The sequence below is a fragment of the Mustelus asterias genome, chromosome 21, assembly GCF_964213995.1.
Source record: "Mustelus asterias chromosome 21, sMusAst1.hap1.1, whole genome shotgun sequence".
NCBI classification, from domain to species: domain Eukaryota; kingdom Metazoa; phylum Chordata; class Chondrichthyes; order Carcharhiniformes; family Triakidae; genus Mustelus; species Mustelus asterias.
In genome coordinates, this window is record NC_135821.1 from 11471229 (window position 1) to 11490733 (window position 19505).

Below are 19505 nucleotides of genomic sequence, written 5' to 3' on the forward strand. Positions count from 1 at the left end.
TTATTCGGGAGGCACAACAGAAATTCATCCCAAGGAGGAGGAAACGTGCTGAGGGGAGGACAAGACATCCGTGGCTGATGAGGGAAGTCAAGGAGAGCATAAAAGCAAAAGAAAAAGCATACAAAGTGGCGAGGATTAGTGGGAAGCCAGAGGATTGGGAAGCCTTTAAAAGTGAGCAGAGGACAACAAAAAAGCAATAAGGGGGGAGAAGATGAAATATGAGTGTAAGCTAGCTAGTAATATAAAAGAAGATAGGAAGAGTTTTTTTCAATATATAAAAGGTAAGAGAGAGGCAAAAATAGACATTGGACCACTGGAAAATGAGGCTGGAGAAGGAAAAGTAGGAAACAAAGCACTGGCAGAGGAACTGATCAGTCTTCATGGTGGAAGACACCAGTGGGATGCCAGAGCTCCAGGAGAATCAGGGGGCACAGGTGAGTGTAGTGGCCATCACTAAGGAGAAAATTCTGGGGAAGCTGAAAGGTCTGAAGGTGGATAAATCACCTGGACCGGATGGACTACACCCCGGGGTTCTAAAAGAGATAGCTGAAGAAACTATGTAGGCATCTTTCAGGAATCACTGGAGGCAAGGAGGGTACCAGAGGACTGGAAAGTAGCAAATGTAACACCGCTGTTTAAGAAGGGAGGGAGGCAGCAGACGGGAAATTATAGGCCAGTTAGCCCGACTTCGGTCATTGGCAAGATTTTAGAGTCCACCATTAAAGATGAAATCCCAAAGTATCTGGAAGTGCATGGTAAAGTAGGACTGAGTCAGCACGGCTTTGTCAAGGGGAGGTCACGTCTAACAAATCTGTTAGAGTTCTTTGAGCAGGTAACAAGGAAGTTAGATAAAGGAGAACCAGTGGACGTAATTTATTTGGATTTCCAGAAGGCCTTTGACAAGGTGCCGCATCGGAGACTGTTAAGTAAGTTAAGTGCCCATAGTGGTAAGGGTAAGATCCTGGCATGGATAGAGGATTGGTTGACTGGCAAAAGGCAGAGAGTGGGGATAAAGGGGTCTTTCTCAGGATGGCAGCCGGTGACTAGTGGTGTGCCTCAGGGGTCAGTGCTGGGACCACAACTTTTCACAATATACATTAATGATTTGGAGGAAGGAACTGAAGGCACTGTTGCTAAGTTTGCAGATGATACAAAGATATGTAGAGAGACAGGTAGTATTGAGGAAGCAGGGGGGGGCTGCAGAAGGACTTATCTAGACAGCCATATGAATGGAGTGGGAATGGAGGGATACAAAAGAATGGTCTAGTTTGGACCAGGGAGCGGCACGGGCTTGGAGGGCCGAAGGGCCTGTTCCTGTGCTGTATTGTTCTTTGTTCTTTGTTCTTTGTTCTTGACTTGGACAGGTTAGGAGAGTGGGCAAAGAAGTGGCAGATGGAATACAATGTGGAAAAGTGTGAGGTTATGCACTTTGGAAGGAGGGATGGAGGCATAGACTATTTTCCAAATGGGAAAATGCTTAGGAAATCAGAGACACATAGGGATTTGGGAGTCATTGTTCAAGATTCTCTTAAGGTTAACGTGCAGGTTCAGTCGGCAGTTAGGAAGGCAAATGCAATGTGAGCATTCATGTTGAGAGGGCGAGAATACAAGAGCATGAATGTATTTCTGAGGCTGTATAAGGCTCTGGTCAGACCCCATTTGGAGTATTGTGAGCAGATTTGGACCCCATATCTGAGGAAGGATGTGCTGGCCTTGGAAAGGGTCCAGAGGAGGTTCACAAGAATGATCTCTGGAATGAAGAGCTTGTCGTATGAGGAATGGTTGAGGACTCTGGGTCTGTACTCGTTGGAGTTCAGAAGGATGAGGGGGGAACTTATTGAAACTTACAGGATACTGTGATGCCTGTATAGAGTGGATGTGGAGAGGATGTTTCCACTAATAGGAAAAACTCGAACCAGAGGGCACAACCTCAGGCTAAAGGGATGATCCTTTGAAACAAAGATAAGGAGGAATTTCTTCAGCCAGAGAGTGGTGAATCTGTGGAACTCTTTGCCGCAGAAGACTGTGGAGGCCAGGTCATTGAGTGTCTTTAAGACAGAGATAGATAGGTTCTTGATTGATAAGGGGATCAGGGGTTATGGGGAAAAGGCAGGAGAATGGGGATGAGAAATAAAATCAGCCATGTTGAATGGCGGAGCAGACTCGATGGGCCGAGTGGCCTAATTCTGCTCCTATGTCTTATGGTCTGAGCCGGGAATAGAACTCGGGTCCTTGGCGCTGTGAGGCAGCAGTGCTAACCACTGTGCTACCCTGGCAGCAGGAGAATGCTGATTATTTGTAAATCCCCAAGTATACATCAAGCTTTTTAAAATCTACCACTGCTATGACCTTTCTGTTTGTACATACTATCCTTATCTTTTCATTCAACATTCCTCCCTCTTTGTTTTGGACCAGTGATCTATACCTTGATCTTTGCTTCATTTTTATGCTGTAAACTTCAGTTTCAGAGCACTGTTGGGTATTTTATCAGATCGGCCTGGCTTATGGTAATAGATTTGTTTACCCAACTGGTGGATGAATGTGTAATCAGACTAAATGTATGTTGAATGGAATATCCTGGTATTGAGTAATCAAATCATATTTAATGTTCTGTGGAATTATTACCCTTACTCAAATGCAGTTAACGAGCTTTTGGGAATAGCAGAGATTAAATGAAATATTAGAACTTAAAACGAGTGATTCAAAATGAGTTGTTATGTGCATGGGGGGGGCGGGGAACATTGTGCAAAATGATCATGGTACTGCGATCTCGAGGCCTCAACTAAGGATGCAGGAACTCAAGTTCGCATGACCCCATGGGGATGTTTAAATTTAATTTCAATTCGTTAATCAAATGAACCTGGAATTAAAATAATATAGAACAGCGTTAGGTAGATTGACCATGCTAAATTGACCCTTAGTGTCCAAAGATGTGTAGGTGAGGTGGATTGGCCATGCTTAATTGACCCTTAGTGTCCAAAGATGTGCAGGTTAGGTGCATTGGCCATGCTAAATTGCCCCTTAGTGTCCAAAGATGTGTAGGTGAGGTGGATTGACCATGCTAAATTGACCCTTAGTGTCCAAAGATGTGCAGGTTAGGTGGATTGGCCATGCTAAATTGACCCTTAGTGTCCAAAGATGTGTAGGTGAGGTGGATTGGCCATGCTAAATTGACCCTTAGTGTCCAAAGATGTGCAGCTTAGGTGCATTGGCCATGCTAAATTGCCCCTTAGTGTCCAAAGATGTGCAGGTTAGGTGCATTGGACACAAAGGTGCAAATTAGGTGCTAAATTGTTTACCCAACTGGTGGGTGAATGTGTAATCGGGCTAAATGTATGTTGAATGGAATATCCTGGTATTGAGTAATCAAATCATATTTAATGTTCTGTGGAAAGATGTGCGGGTTAGGTTGATTGGCCAGGTTAAAAATTGTCCCTTAGAGTCCTGTGATGTGTAGGTTAGAGGGATTAGCGGGTAAAGTTTGTGGGGGTAGGGCCTGGGTGGGATTGTGGTCGGTGCAGACTCGATGGGCCGAATGGCCTCCTTCTGCACTGTAGGGTTTCTATGTTTCTATGAATTATTACCCTTACTCAAATGCAGTTAACAAGCTTTTGGGAATAGCAGAGATTAAATGAAATATTAGAACTTAAAACGAGTGATTCAAAATGAGTTGTTATGTGCATGGGGGGGGCGGGGAACATTGTGCAAAATGATCATGGTACTGCGATCTCGAGGCCTCAACTAAGGATGCAGGAACTCAAGTTCGCATGACCCCATGGGGATGTTTAAATTTAATTTCAATTCGTTAATCAAATGAACCTGGAATTAAAATAATATAGAACAGCGTTAGGTAGATTGACCATGCTAAATTGACCCTTAGTGTCCAAAGATGTGTAGGTGAGGTGGATTGGCCATGCTAAATTGCCCCTTAGTGTCCAAAGATGTGCAGGTTAGGTGCATTGGACACAAAGGTGCAAATTAGGTGCTAAATTGTTTACCCAACTGGTGGGTGAATGTGTAATCGGGCTAAATGTATGTTGAATGGAATATCCTGGTATTGAGTAATCAAATCATATTTAATGTTCTGTGGAATTATTACCCTTACTTAAATGCAGTTAACAAGCTTTTGGGAATAGCAGAGATTAAATGAAATATTAGAATTTAAAACGAGTGATTCAAAATTAGGTGCTAAATTGCACCTTAGTGTCAGGGAGACGAGCTAGGGTAAATGCATGGGGTTATGGGAATGGGCCTGGGTTGGATTACGGTCAGTGCAGGCTCGATGGGCTGAATGGCCTCCTTCTGCACTGTAGGGATTCTATGATTCTATGGGGCGGCACGGTAGCACAGTGGTTAGCACTGCTGCTTCACAGCTCCAGGGTCCTGGGTTCAATTCCTGGCTTGGGTCACTGTCTGTGTGGAGTTTGCACATTCTCCTCGTGTCTGCGTGGGTTTCCTCCGAGTGCTCCGGTTTCCTCCCACAGTCCAAAGATGTGCGGGTTAGGTTGATTGGCCAGGTTAAAAATTGCCCCTTAAAGTCCTGAGATGCGTAGGTTAGAGGGATTAGCGGGTAAATATGTGGGGGTAGGGCCTGGGTGGGATTGTGGTCGGTGCAGACTCAATGGGCCGAATGGCCTCCTTCTGCACTGTAGGGATTCTATGATTCTATTCTATGAGTATGGGGAGGCAATGGCCCACTGGTATTATCGCTGGATTATTAATAATTTTTTAAAAAATTTAAATGTTAACAAGCCATTAAAGTTTTAAGTTTATTTATTAATGTCACAAGTAAGCTTACTGTGAAATTCCCCTAGTCACCACACACTGTTCAGGCACACTGAGAGAGAATTTAGCACGGCCAATGGACCTAACCAGCACGTCTTTCAGACTGTGGGAGGAAACCGGAGCACCCGGAGGAAACCCACGCAGACATGGGGAAAATGTGCAAACTCCACACAGACAGTGACCCAAGCTGGACTTGAACCTGGGTCCCTGGTGCTGTGAGGCAGCAGTGCTAACCACAGCGCCACCGTGCCGCCCCAGTGGTCTTATTGCTAGACTACTAATAAAATAAATTTAAAGTGTTGCTTTAAATGTTAAAGTTTAAAGTTTATTTATTAATGTCACAAGTAGGCTTGTGGGCGGCATGGTAGCACAGTGGTTAGTACTGCTGCTTCACAGCACCAGGGACCCAGGTTCGATTCCCGGCTTGGGTCACTATCTGTGTGGAGTCTGCACGTTCTCCCCGTGTCAGCGTGGGTTTCCTCCGGGTGCTCCGGTTTCCTCCCACATTCTGAAAGACATGCTGGTTAGGTGCATTGACCCGAACAGGCACCGGACTGTGGCGACTCGGGGAATTTCACAGTAACTTCATTGCAGTGTTCATGTAAACCTTCCTTACTTGTGACTAATAAATAAACTTTAACTTTACTTTAGGCTTACATTAACACTGCAATGAAGTTACTGTGAAAATCCCCTAGTTGCCACACTCTGGCACCTGTTCGGGTTACACTGAGGGAGAATTTAGCACGGCCAATCCACCTAACCAGCACGTCTTTCGGACTGTGGGAGGAAACCGGAGGACCTGGAGGAAACCCACACAGACACGGGGGAGAACGTGCAGACTCCGCACAGACAGTGACTCGAGTCAGGAATCGAACCCGGGTCCCCGGCGCTGTGAGGCAGCAGTGCTAACCACTGTGCCACCGTGCCATCCCAGGTTGAGGAATGGAAGCTCCTTGCAAAGATGGCATGCTCCTATAGCGTGTTATGCACTGATTAAACCCTGGAAGTAAGCACTTAACAGGTTAAATGTTTGAGTTAATCCTGTTTATATAAGGTTGGTTAAAGTCCACCAATTCTGGTTTGCTATTTGACCTCCTAACCACCTCTTTATGCAACAGTTTCCTCGTACAATCCAATCGTTTCTCTCATCTCCCTTCGGAGATTTGTGTGATTTGTTTTTCCTACACATTTTTCTGCGATATTTAATATCTTAAACATATCTCTGATATATACATTAATATATTTCACATTAGATTTGCTTACCATGCATTTCTGAGTTCTCGGTATGTCACAGAGTCACAGAGTCATAGAGTCTTACAGCATGGAAACAGGCCCTTCGGCCCAACTTGTCCATGCCGCCCTTTTTCTTTAAACCCCTAAACTAATCCCAATTGCCCGCATTTGGCCCAGATCCCTCTATACCCATCGTAACCATGTAACTGTCTAAACGCTTTTTAAAAGACAAAATTGTACCCGTCTCTGCTACTGCCTCTGGCAGCTCGTTCCAGACACTCACCACCCTCTGTGTGAAAAGATGGCCTCTCTGGACATTTTTGTATCTCTCCCCTCTCACCTTAAACCTATGCCCTCTAGTTTTAGACTCCCCTACCTTTGGGAAAAGATATTGACCATCTAACTGATCTGTGCCCCTCATTATTTTATAGACTTCTATAAGGCCACCCGTCAGCCTCCTACGTTCCACAGAAAAAAGTCCCAGTCAATCCAGCCTCTCGTTATAACTCAATCCATCAAGTCCCGGAAGCATCCTCATAAATCTTTTCTGCATTCTTTCTAGTTTAATAAAATCCTTTCTACAATGTGACCAGAATTGCACACGGTATCCCAAGTGCGATCTTAAGGGATATTTTATTTTTTCTCAACTGAAATTTTCTTGAATGTTTTGCCCCCCCCGTCAATTGGTTGAACTTCTCCCCTCGTTCCTTTGAATAGGACTCAGCTAATGATATAGATTTGGGAATTAAAGCTTTTTAAAAATTTATTGATCCTAGAATCCCTACAGTGCAGAAGGAGACCATTCGGCCCATCGAGCCTGCACCGACAGCAATCCCACGCAGGCCCTATACCCGTAATGGGCGGCACGGTAGCACAGCGGTTAGCACTGCTGCTTCACAGCTCCAGGGACCTGGGTTCGAATCCCGGCTCGGGTCGCTGTCTGTGTGGAGTTTGCACATTCTCTTCGTGTCTGCGTGGGTTTCCTCCGGGTGCTCCGGTTTCCTCCCACAGTCCAAAGATGTGCGGGTTAGCTTGATTGGCCATTCTAAATTGCCCCTTAGTGTCCCGGGATGCATAGGTTAGAGGGGTTAGTGGGTAAATATGTCGGGATATGTCGGCCTGGGTGGGATTGTGGTTGGGATTGTGGTTGGTGCAGACTCGATGGGCCGAATGGCCTCTTTCTGCATTGTAGGATTCTATGATTCTATGTAACCCCACATGTTTACCTTGTTAATCCCCTTGACAAAAAACAGACAGTTTAACATGGCCAATGCACCTAACCTGCACACCTTTAGGCACTAAGGGGCAATTTAGCATGGCCAATCCACCTAACCCGCACATCTTTGGGCACTAAGGGGCCATTTAACATGGCCAATCCACCTTACCTACACATCTTTGGACACTAAGGGGCAATTTAGCATGGTCAATCCACCCAACCTGCACATCTGCACATCTGGGCGGCACGGTAGCACAGTGGTTAGCACTGCTGCTTCACAGCTCCAGGGTCCCGGGTTCGATTCCCGGCTCGGGTCACTGTCTGTGTGGAGTTTGCACATTCTCCTCGTGTCTGCGTGGGTTTCCTCCGGGTGCTCCGGTTTCCTCCCACAGTCCAAAGATGTGCGGGTTAGGTTGATTGGCCAGGTTAAAAATTGTCCCTTAGAGTCCTGAGATGTGTAGGTTAGAGGGATTAGTGGGTAATTATGTGGGGGTAGGGCCTGGGTGGGATTGTGGTCGGTGCAGACTCGATGGGCCGAATGGCCTCCTTCTGCACTGTAGGGTTTCTATGATTCTATGATCTTTGGACTGTGGGGGGAAACCGGAGCACCCAGAGGAATCCCACACAGACATGGGGAGAACATGCAAACTCCACACAGACAGTAGCCCAAGCCAGGAATTGAACCCGAGTCCCTGGCGCTGTGAGGCAGCAGTGGTAACCACTGTGCCACCCTGACGCCCTTAGTGTCACAAGTAGGCTGCAATGAAGTTACTGTGAAAATCCCCTAGTCGTCACACTCCAGCACCTGTTTGGGTACACTGAGGGAGAATTTAGCACGGCCAATGCACCCTAACCAGCACGTTGTTAGACTGTGGGAGGAAACCGGAGCACCCGGAGGAAGCCCACGCAGACATGGAGAGAGTGTGCAGACTCCATACAGAGAGTGACCCAAGCTGGGAATCGAACCTGGGTCTCTGGCTGTGTGAGGCAGCAGTTCTAACCACTGTGCCACCCCTTTAGTTTGAGATATTGGTTTAATCCAGATTGTGTCAAATTTAAATGCACTGTGAATGCTGGAGCTGGCTGCCACTTCATCATGTGCACTCCATGTACAGCCCAATTGTGGGAGCAAGATCGGCTCCAGAGGCTCGGGCACTTAAGCCAGGTTGACATCCAAATGCACTACGCAGGGAGTGCTGCCCTGTCACTGCCAGCTGTGATGCTAAACTGAGGTTCCGCCTGGCCGCTCACAAGGATGTAAAAGATCCCACAGCGTTGTTTTGAGCAAATGGAGTTCTCCCCATTGTCCAAGCCAATATTTATCCTTCAATTAACATCACTGAAAAGACAACCACAGAATACCTGGTCATCGTCACATTGTGGGAGCTTGCTGTGCACAAATTGTCTGCTGCATTTCCTATGGCACAACAATGTCTACACTTCAAAAAGTACATTTCAAAAAAAGTACTTTTATTATGTTATTTAAATAACATTAAATAAGTGGCACGGTGGCACAGTGGTTAGCACTGCTACCTCACAGTGCCAGGGACCTGGGTTCGATTCCCGGCTTGGGTCACTGTCTGTGTGGAGTTTGCACATTCTCCTTGTGTCTGTGTGGGTTTCCTCCAGGTGCTCCGGTTTCCTCCCACAGTCCAAAGGTGTGCGGTGAATTGGCCATCCTAAATTGCCCCTTAGTGTCCAAAGATTTGATTTGATTTGATTTATTATTGTCACATGTATTAACATACAGTGAAAAGTATTGTTTCTTGCGCGCTATACAAAGCATATCGTTCATAGAGAAGGAAATGAGAGAGTGCAGAATGTAGTGTTACAGTCAGAGCTAGGGTGTAGAGAAAGATGAACTTAGTGCAACGTAGGTTCCATTCGAAAGTCTGACGGCAGCAGGGAAGAAGCTGTTCTTGAGTCTGTTGGTACGTGACCTCAGACTTTTGTATCTTTTTCCCAACGGAAGAAGGTGGAAGAGAGAATGTCCGGGATGTGTGGGGTCCTTAATTATGTTGGCTGCTTTGCCGAGGCAGCGGGAAGTGTAGATGGAGTCAATGGATGGGAGGCTGGTTTGCGTGATGGAGGTTAGGGTGGATTGGCTATGCTAAATTGTCCCTTTGCGTCCAAAAAATGTGCAGGTTAGGCGACCAGGGGATTTTTCACAGTAACTTAATTGCAGTGCTAATGTCAGCCTACTTGTGACACTGAGAAAATAAACTTTAAAACAGGGAGCACTGAGACCAAGTGGAGAGAGAACAGTGCCTGGCAGAGTGCCCCCCACAAAGATGGCGCCGCCTTTGCATCCTGTACCCACAGAGATGGCGGCATCCTGCCCCCCCCCACGCGCTTGCGCCCCTCACAAAGATGGCGACATCTTGCCTCCTCCTCCTCCCCCTCCTCTGTGGCCCCGCCCCGAGAGAGAGCTGTGCCGCGCCCCGCACAAAGATGGCGCCGACACTCACCCTCCCCTCCCACTCCGCACCCGGTGGCACTTGTGCCCCCGCGCGCCCCGCACAAAGGTGGCGCCGCACCCCTCTCTCTCTCTCTCCCTCCCACGGATTACATCATCCCTTTTCCACCGGATCGGATGACGTCACCCCCTTTGCCATGTATGGGCAGCAGCTGGTGACGCGCGGGGCGCCGCTGTGTGTTTTTTATGAATGAAAGGCATCTGCGTGTGTGAGTATCATCTGACCCAGGAATTCCAGGAACTGACTTGTTTTCATACACAGGGACTTGGAGACAAAACAACACAGGGCAGATCTCGCCCCAAGTTCCACTGGAAAGAGTGAGTAAAGGTGGGGTGGAGGGAGAGGGGGGGGAGAAGAGATAATTATTTTCAACAACCCCTAATTTGACCCCTTTTAATGATAATTTGAAACATAAATAAGGAAGAAGTTTCTGTTGACCAGAAATTGTTACTGAGTTGGGCTGGGTGCTTTGGTGCTGAATCACTCTGGGTTGCAGTTCTGTGAGCATGTACTTTTATGGTTGATTTCAGAATCCAGCCTTCCTCAGAGATACTTTAATCTTGTAGAATCCAGACATACTTTAATGTTGTCTGTATCTTTTTTATTTCTGTTGGGGAGAGTAAATCTTCCCCACCCCCCTTTTTTTTTGGGGGGGGCTGATTTGACACTGAAGATCTCTCTCTCTCTCTCATATTCCATGAGTTGGATTCCCCTTCTTTCACCCCCCCCACCCCACTTACCTCCTCCACCACCTTCTCTTGGGTTTTTAAAAACTTGACTCAAGTCGTTGCTGGTTGTTGGGTTTTTCTTCTTGTTTTTGCTGAAGCCTTTTTTTCCCCCCCCCCCCCCCCTCCTCTACGTCTCACCCAACCAGGGTGGAGAAGCAAGGAAGGAAAAGGGAGGAGAGATTAAGCACCTCGGAGGATCATATATTCAACAAGCAAAGCCTGAAGCAAAGAAAAGGCCCAGGGAGGGAAGTTGCAGCGAGCCGCAGGTAGGTGCATGTTAATGACATTTTAGAAAACAAACAGGACATATTGATGATTTGATTTCTATCTTGTTGTTAATCCACAGGTGGATACATGTTAATAACATTTGAAAAAAATAAGAAATATTGATTTGACTTTATTAATTCACAGGTTGATTCATATAAATAACATTAAGTGTTGATTTGATCTAAATCTACTAATAACCCACGTGGATACATGTAAATAACATTAAATAAGTGTTGATTTGATCTAAATCTACTAATAACCCACATGTGGATACATGTAAATAACATTAAATAAGTGTTGATTTGATTTAAATCTACTAATAACCCACGTGGATACATGTAAATAACATTAAATAAGTGTTGATTTGATCTAAATCTACTAATAACCCACGTGGATACATGTAAATAACATTAAATAAGTGTTGATTTGATCTAAATCTACTAATAAACCACATGTGGATACATGTAAATAACATTAAATGAGTGTTGATTTGATTTAAATCTACTAATAACCCACGTGGATACATGTAAATAACATTAAATAAGTGTTGATTTGATCTAAATCTACTAATAACCCACGTGGATACATGTAAATAACATTAAATAAGTGTTGATTTGATCTAAATCTACTAATAACCCACATGTGGATACATGTAAATAACATTAAATAAGTGTTGATTTGATCTAAATCTACTAATAACCCATGTGGATACATGTAAATAACATTTAAAAACACAGAAGATATTGAATTTGACTTTAATCTATTATTAATCCACAGGTGGATACATACAAATAACATTCAATAAATAAGTATTGATTTGATTTAAATCTACTAATAACCCACATGTGGATACATGTAAATAACATTTAAAAAATAATGAATATTGAAATATTGATTTGTCTTTAATCCAATGTGGATACATGTAAATAGCATTTAAAAAAAATAAGAAATATTGATTTGACTTAAATCAATTTTAACCCACATGTGGATACATGTAAATAACGTTTAAAAACACAGAAGATATTGGTTTGAGTTGAAGCAATTTTTAACCCACATGTGGACACATGTAAAAAATGCAGGAAATATTGATGATCTGATTTTAATCCATTGGTAGTTAACATGCTAACGCGCAGATAGAATGGGAAGCTTGGAAAACAGTCAGTTTGAAATCAGAAATCGAGTCAAAAATCAAATTGTTTTGTCCCATTTAAGCTCTCTTAAAGTGCATGCCAGCGGAAAGATTGGAAAACAATCTGTTTAAAATTGGATATTGAAAACAAAACGTTGTGTTGTTGAACTGAAGCTGTGTTGTTGAATTGGAGCCCTCTTAAACTGCCACAAGCATGTGGGTTGTGTAGGCTATGTCCACATGCATGCAGTTCCTGCAGGAACTTTTTCACAGTCCAGCCATCTGTTTAATATTTAACCATGTGGTTGGGTGACTATCTGGAATCCATTTCGGAACCTAAGTTATGTGCTGCCTAGTCATTTCTACTTGGAACCGGTGAGGTATTTTCCAGATTCCACTGTCACAGTGGGTTGGGACTGTTGGCACCGGTTGCGATGGCTTCTGTTAAGTGTCTGGATCCCTGGATGATTTCTCGTACCGGCTGATGGATTGTGTGGATGTTAATAGCAGAAGCAAAAGGGACATGAAGCCTTTTGCTTGGAGAGAATAAAGAATTGGTGGGGGATAATGGTGGTGGTTCAATGCGTCCTGACGAGCTGGCCAAGGCAGTAGGAAAAATAACTAGCCAGGATGGCCTCTGATTGTTAGTGCGACATGTTATGTATGTGTTTATGTATGAGACCAAAACCTTGTGTGATTTCGAGAAGAAATTAGATATCGCTCTTGAGGCTAAAGGCATCAAGGGATACGGGGAAGGAAGGGGGAATCAGGATATTGAATTTGATGATCAACCGTGATCAAACTGAATGGCGGAGCAGGCTCGAAGGGCCGAATGGCCTCCTCCTGCTTCTAGTTTCTTTGTTTATGCCTGTTGGCTATGGCTCAGTTGGTAGCACACTTGCCTCTTGAATCACACGGTTCCCGGTTCAAACCCCACCGCAGGATCTGAACACAAAGACCATAGTTGACATTCCGGTGCATTGCGGAGGAAGTGCCGCACCGTTGGAGGTGCTGTCTGTCGGATGTTAAACTGAGACCCTGCCTGCTCTGTAAACGATCCCATGGCATTATTTCGAAAAAGAGCAGGGAAGTTATCCCTAATATTTATCCTCAGCCAACTTTAAAAAAACATTATTTTTTAAAAACTCCATCCTCTAATGTGTGTTCATAACGCGGTCAAAACAGGTCGATTTATCAATGCACAAGCCTTTCCAGATGGTAAAGAGCTACGCGTGGGCAGCACGGCGGCACTGTGGTGTTTAGCACTGCTGCCTCACAGCGCCAGGGACACGGATTCAATTCCAGCCTTGGGTTACTGTCTGCGTGGAGTTTGCACATTCTCCCCGTGTCTGCGTGGGTTTCCTCTGGGTGCTCCAGTTTCCTCCCGCATGCCAAAGATTTGCAGGTTAGGTGTATTGGCCGTGCTAAATTGACCCTAGTGTCAGGGGGATTAGCAGAGTAAATGTGTGGGTTTACGGGGATAGGGCCTGGGTGGGATTGTGGTCAGTGCAGACTTGATGGGCCGAATGGCCTCCTGTACTATAATTGGCTGTATAGTGCACAAGAAACAATACTTTTCACTATTTATTAATACATGTGAGAATAATAAATCTAATCAAAAGGGATTCTATGATTTTATGGTGATTCTCCTCAAACTATAGCCACTGGCATCCTGTTCCAATAAACAGACATAAATGGGAGAGAACCCAAGAGCGATCGTGCCCGCCACCTCAGCTGAGATCAGTTAAGTCAACAGACTTTCTGCTCTGTTTAGCTCATTGTTTAAACATTCTGACCAATCCTCATAATTGATGTTTTTTAAAAACACGCTGTCTTGTCAACAGTGGACTGGCACAGTTCGATGTCAGCGCAACTATCTCAATTCACTTCATAGATAGAAATCATAGAAACCCTACAGTGCAGAAGGAGGCCATTCGGCCCATCGAGTCTGCACCGACCACAATCCCACCCAGGCCCTACCCTCACATATTTACCCTCTAATCCCTCTAACCTACGCATCCAACCTGGCCAATCAACCTAACTCGCACATCTTTGGACTTGAAATGATATCTACAAGATGCACAGAACTAAAAGGAAATGATGGTTAAGTGCACTGTTAAGGGAGGCGTTTCCTCTTTCAATGGCCAAACAGGTATATTTTTTCCAAGGGCATGAACGGTAACACCTGGTTGTTGTGGGCGGGGGGGGGGGGGTGTGGAATAGAAACATGGGATCTGAACGCAAAAATCACGGTTGACACTGGCGCATCGCGGAGGAAGTGCCGCACTGTTGGGGATGTTGTCTGTCAGATCAGATATTCAACTGAGACCCTGTCTGCTCTCTAAATGGTCCTATGACATTATTTCGAAGGAGAGTGGGGAGGTTATCCCCAATATTTGCCCTCAACCAACTTTTTTTAAAATTTCAAATTTTTTGAAATTGCACAGTGGGTTAGCACTGCCGCCTCCCAGCGCCAGGGACCCGGGTTCGATTCCCGGCTTGGGTCACTGTCTGTGTGGAGTTTGCACATTTTCCCCGTGTCTGCGTGGGTTTCCTCCCGGGCGCTCCGGTTTCCTCCCACAGTCCCAAAGACGTGCTGGTTAGGTGCATTGAACCGAACAGGTACCGGGCTGTGGCGACTAGGGGAATTTCCACAGTAACTTCATTGCAGTGTTAATGTAAGCCTTACTTGTGACTAATAAATAAACTTACTTAAACACACAGAAACTAGAAGCAGGAGTAGACCCTTCGAGCCTGCTCCGCCATTAATTTTGATCATGGCTGATCATCAAATTCAATATCCTGATTCCCCCCTTCTCCCATATCCCTTGATCCCTTTAGCCCCAAGAGCTATATCTAATTTCTTCTTGAAATCACACAACTTTGGCCTCAGCTACTTTCTGTGGGAGTGAATTCCACACATTCACCACCCTCTGGGTGAAGAAATTTCTCCTCACCTCAGTCCTAAAAGGTTTACCCCTTATCCTCAAACTCTGACCCCTAGTTCTGGACTCCCCTACCATCAGGAACATTCTTTTTGAATCTACCCTGTCTAATCCTGTTAGAGTTTCTAACACATATCCATTCCTTGCTTGCTGTGAAAACCAAATTCAAAATCCAATTGAATCCAATTCACAAGAGAGACAAACAAGATCCAAGCTGACGAGATAAGGCATTGCATCCCATCTTGGGCTTGATCTGATGCTTGATCTTAGCCACAAGGTCAAAACAACATTAGTCATAGAGGTTTACAGCTTGGAAACAGGCCCTTCGGCCCAACTTGCCCATGCCGCCCCTTTTTTTAAATGCCTAAGCTAGTCCCAATTGCCCACGTTTGGCCCATATCCCTCTATACCCATTTTACCCATGGAACTGTCTAAATGCTTTTTAAAAGACAAAATTGTACCTGCCTCTACTACTATCTCTGGCAGCTCGTTCCAGACACCACCCTTTGTGTGAAAAAATTGCCCCTTTGGACTCTTTTGTATCTCTCCCTCTCACCCTAAACCTATGCCCTCTAGTTTTAGACTCCCCTACCTCTGGGAAAAGATATTGACTATCTAGCTGATCTGTGCCCCTCATTATAAGATCATCCCCTAATCCTTCTACTCTGCAGAGAAAAAAGTCCCAGTCTATCCAGCCTCTCCTTATAACTCAAACCATCAAGTCCCGTTAGCATCCTCGTAAATCTTTTCTGCACTCTTTCTAGTTTAATAATATCCTTTCTATAATAGGGTGACCAGAACTGTACGCAGTATTCCAAGTGTGGCCTTCCCAATGTCTTCAACAAGACGTCCCAACAATTACAGAAGACAGATTATCTGTGAGGGTTTACTGAGCTCAAATTGACTGCTGTGTTCCCTTTGTCGTAGCGGCGACATCACTTCAAGGAGTACCTCGTTGGCTGGAAGGTACTTTGGAATGTTGTGACGGGTGCTATATAAATGTAATCAGCCTGCCTGAAGTTATCTGTGTATGTCAGGGTAGGGAGAATAGGACTGGGTTTGCTCACATTCGAATAACCTACCACTCCATCTCTCTCAAGATTAACTGCTTTGGTTGAGACGCCTAAAGGCTACCAGCAAACAAAGCACAGTGGTTAGCACTGCTGCCTCACAGCACCAGCGACCCGGGTTCGATTTGGGTCACTGTCTGTACGGAGTCTGCACGTTCTCCCCCATTTTTGCGTGGGTTTCCTACGCCACACTACCAGAAGGACGTGGAGGCTTTGGAGAGAGTACAGAGGAGGTTTACCAGGATGTTGCCTGGTATGGAGGGGCTTAGTTATGAGGAGAGATTGGGTAAACTGGGGTTGTTCTCCCTGGAAAGACGGAGGATGAGGGGTGACCTAATAGAGGTGTATAAAATTATGAAAGGCATAGATAGGGTGAACGGTGGGAAGCTTTTCCCCAGGTCGGTGGTCACGTTCACGAGGGGTCATAGGTTCAAGGTGAAGGGGGGGAGGATATCAGAAGGACATATTTTACACAGAGGGTGGTGGGGGCCTGGAATGCGCTGCCAGGCAAGGTGGTGGAGGCGGACACACTGGGAACGTTTAAGACTTATCTCGACAGCCATATGAACGGAGTGGGAATGGAGGGATACAAAAGAATGGTCTAGTTTGGACCAGGGAGCGGCACGGGCTTGGAGGGCCGAAGGGCCTGTTCCTGTGCTGTATTGTTCTTTGTTCTTTGGGTGCTCCGGTTTCCTCCCCCAGTCCGAAAGACATTCTGGTTAAGGTGCATTGGCCGTGCTAAATTCTCCCTCAGTGTAACCCGAACAGGCGCCGGAGTGTGGCGACTAGGGGATTTTCACAGTAACTTCATTGCGGTGTTAATGTAAGCCTACTTGTGACTGATAAATAAACTTTAAAACAACGCCAAAACAATTCCTCTGAAGAATTTGGGTTTTTGAGAGAAAGAGAGGGGGGGGAAGAGAAAATTAAAGTGGGTGAGTGAGGGGAGTGGAGAGGGAGGAAGGAAGTAATAGTTTCACCCTACCAAGGTTACCTTCTTGAACCAAAAGAGAAAATGCTGGAAAATCTCAGCAGGTCTGGCAGCATCTGTAAGGCGAGAAAAGAGTTTACGTTTCGAGTCCAGATGACCCTTTGTCAAAGTTTGTCAGCCCTTTTCTCTCCTTACAGATGCTGCCAGACCTGCTGAGATTTTCCAGCATTTTCTCTTTTGGTTTCAGATTCCAGCAGTAACTCGCTTGTATAAAGTTACCTTCTTGTCGGTTGAGATGTCCCCTTCTGCAAGGTGTGTGGCGCGGATCTTGGCTTTGTCCAGGGTGATTGGCAGACGGTAGGAGCAACTCTGAAGGTTAATCTACTCATGATTGTGCCCATTCACCTTGTAAGGAAAGAATTCAAATGGGAATTAAGTGTTTTTTTTTTGAAAAAGGAAGGATTTTGAAAAAGGAAGGGTTGCGGGGAGAAGGCAGGGGAATGTGGTAATTGGTAAGTTACTCATTCATAGAACATAGAATATTACAGCGCAGTACAGGCCCTTCGGCCCTCGATGTTGCGCCGACCAGTGGTACCAATCTAAAGCCCCTCTAATCTACACTATTCCAATATCATCCATATGTTTGTCCAATAACCATTTGAATGCTCTTAATGTTGACGAGGCCACTACTGCTGCAGGCAGGGCATTCCACGCCTTTACTACTCTCTGAGTAAAGAACCTACCTCTAACATCTGTCCTATATCTCTCACCCCTCAATTTAAAGCTATGTCCCCTCGTGCTAGCCAACACCATCTGAGGAAAAAGGCTCTCACTATCCACCCTATCTAATCCTCTGATCATCTTGTATGCCTCTATTAAGTCACCTCTTAACCTTCTTCTCTCCAACGAAAACAACTTCAAGCCCCTCAGCCTTTCCTCATACGATTTTCCCACCATACCAGGCAACATCCTGGTAAATCTCCTCTGCACCCTTTCCAACACTTCCACATCTTTCCTATAATACGGCGACCAGAACTGTACGCAATACTCCAAATGCGGCCGCACCAGAGTTTTGTACAGTTGCAGCATGACCTCCTGGCTCCGAAACTCAATCCCTCTACCAATAAAAGCTAACACACCGTACGCCTTCTTAACAACCCTATCAACCTGGGTGCCAACTTTCAGGGATCTATGCACATGGACACCCATTGGGAGGACCAATGCAGACACGATGGGTCAAACGGCCTCCCTCAGTGCTGTAACATTTCCCTTGATTCTTTCCTACATTGCACAGAATCATAGAATCCGTACAGTGCAGAAGGAGGCCATTCGGCCCATCGAGCCTGCACCGACCACAATCCCACCCACGCCCTTTCCGTGTAACCCCACATCTTTACCCTGTTAGCCCCCCTAACCTTAAATGGCAATTTAGCATGGCCAATCAACCTAACCTACACTCTTTGGACATTAAGGGACAATTTAGCATGTCCGATGCACCTAACCCCCACATCTTTGGACTGCTGGAGGAAACCGGAGCACGCGGAGGAAACCCATGCAGACACGGGAGAACATGCAGACTCCGCACAGTCACCCGAGGCTGGAATCGAACTCCTGTGTCCCTGGTGCTGTGAGGCAGCCACGCTAACCACTTTGCCACCATGTTACGATGAAGACTACACTTCAAAAACAATGCCACACTGCAGTAGGAAAGTAAAGACTGAGAGGGTGACTTAATAGTACTGTTTAAAATTATGAAAGGCTTCAATGGAGTGGACTAAGATAATTTTTTTTAGAGTTATTTATTTATTAGTGTCACAAGTAGGCTGACATTAATACTGCAATGAAGTTACTGTGAAAATCCCCCAGTCGCCACACTCCGGCGCCTGTTCGGGTACACTGAGGGAGAATTTAGCACGGCCAATGCACCCTAACCAGCACGTCATTTGGACTGTGGGAGGAAACCGGAGCACCCGGAGGAAACCCATGCAGACACGGGGAGAACGTGCAGACTCCGCACAGACAGTGACCCGAGGCTGGAATCGAACCCGGGTCCCTGGCGCTGTGAGGCAGCAGTGCTAACCACTGTGCCGCCCTCCTCAATGTTTCCTCTTGTGGGCGAGTCAATCCAGGGTCATAAATGTAAGATCGTTACTGATAAATTCAAGGAAGAATTCAGGGGCAACGTCTACACCCTGAGGGAGGTTAGGATGTGGCGCTCCCTACCACAAGGAGCCGTTGAGGTTTAGGGTGTGGATGCATTGAAGGGGAAGGTAGATAAGGACATGAGGAGAGAAGGGATGATGGATGGGCTGATAGGGTTAGTTAAGAAGGGTGGGAGGAGGCACATATTGGAGCTTAAACACTCCGAGCAGTTGACAGAATAGTACGTCCATGTAAAATGTACTTCTTTGGCTGTAAAGCACTGGGAGAGGTTCTGAGGTTGTGACTACGCTGTGTAGCGCAAGGCTTTTATTCATACCTTTCCATGACCCTTTCACTGCGGGGCATAAAGAATATAATTGGCTGGGACAGGAGATGGGTTCATCAGTCAGGCCAGTCTAGAGAGAATGTGCATCCTAAAAGAAAGTTGGCTTTTGGAGGTGGTTTTGTTACGGGGTTTTCCTGTGCGTGTGTGTGTGTGTGTGTGTGGGGAGGGGGGTTGCAGAAGGAGGCCATTCGGCCTATCGAGTCTGCACCAACCACAATCCCACCCATGCCCTATCC

The 19505-nt window shown here is 45.8% G+C and overlaps 2 protein-coding genes across 3 annotated transcripts in view; one reads left to right on the forward strand and one right to left on the reverse strand.

Moving 5' to 3' along the window:
• pla2g6 (phospholipase A2, group VI (cytosolic, calcium-independent)) overlaps positions 1 to 10578 on the reverse strand; it is a 105028-nt gene extending 94450 nt beyond the window's left edge. The window contains exon 1 of the mRNA XM_078237437.1: positions 10452 to 10578. The gene's annotated coding sequence lies outside the window, so the exon portion shown is untranslated. The remainder of the gene's footprint in view (positions 1 to 10451) is intronic.
• LOC144509124 (transcription factor MafK-like) overlaps positions 9927 to 19505 on the forward strand; it is a 48688-nt gene continuing 39109 nt past the window's right edge. Inside the window, exons 1-2 of one of the 2 annotated variants that reach the window (XM_078237503.1) lie at positions 9927 to 10028; positions 10586 to 10705. The gene's annotated coding sequence lies outside the window, so the exon portion shown is untranslated. Of the gene's footprint in view, positions 10029 to 10585; positions 10706 to 15569; positions 15747 to 19505 lie in introns of those variants that run through there. The other variant, XM_078237502.1, reaches the window with a different exon arrangement.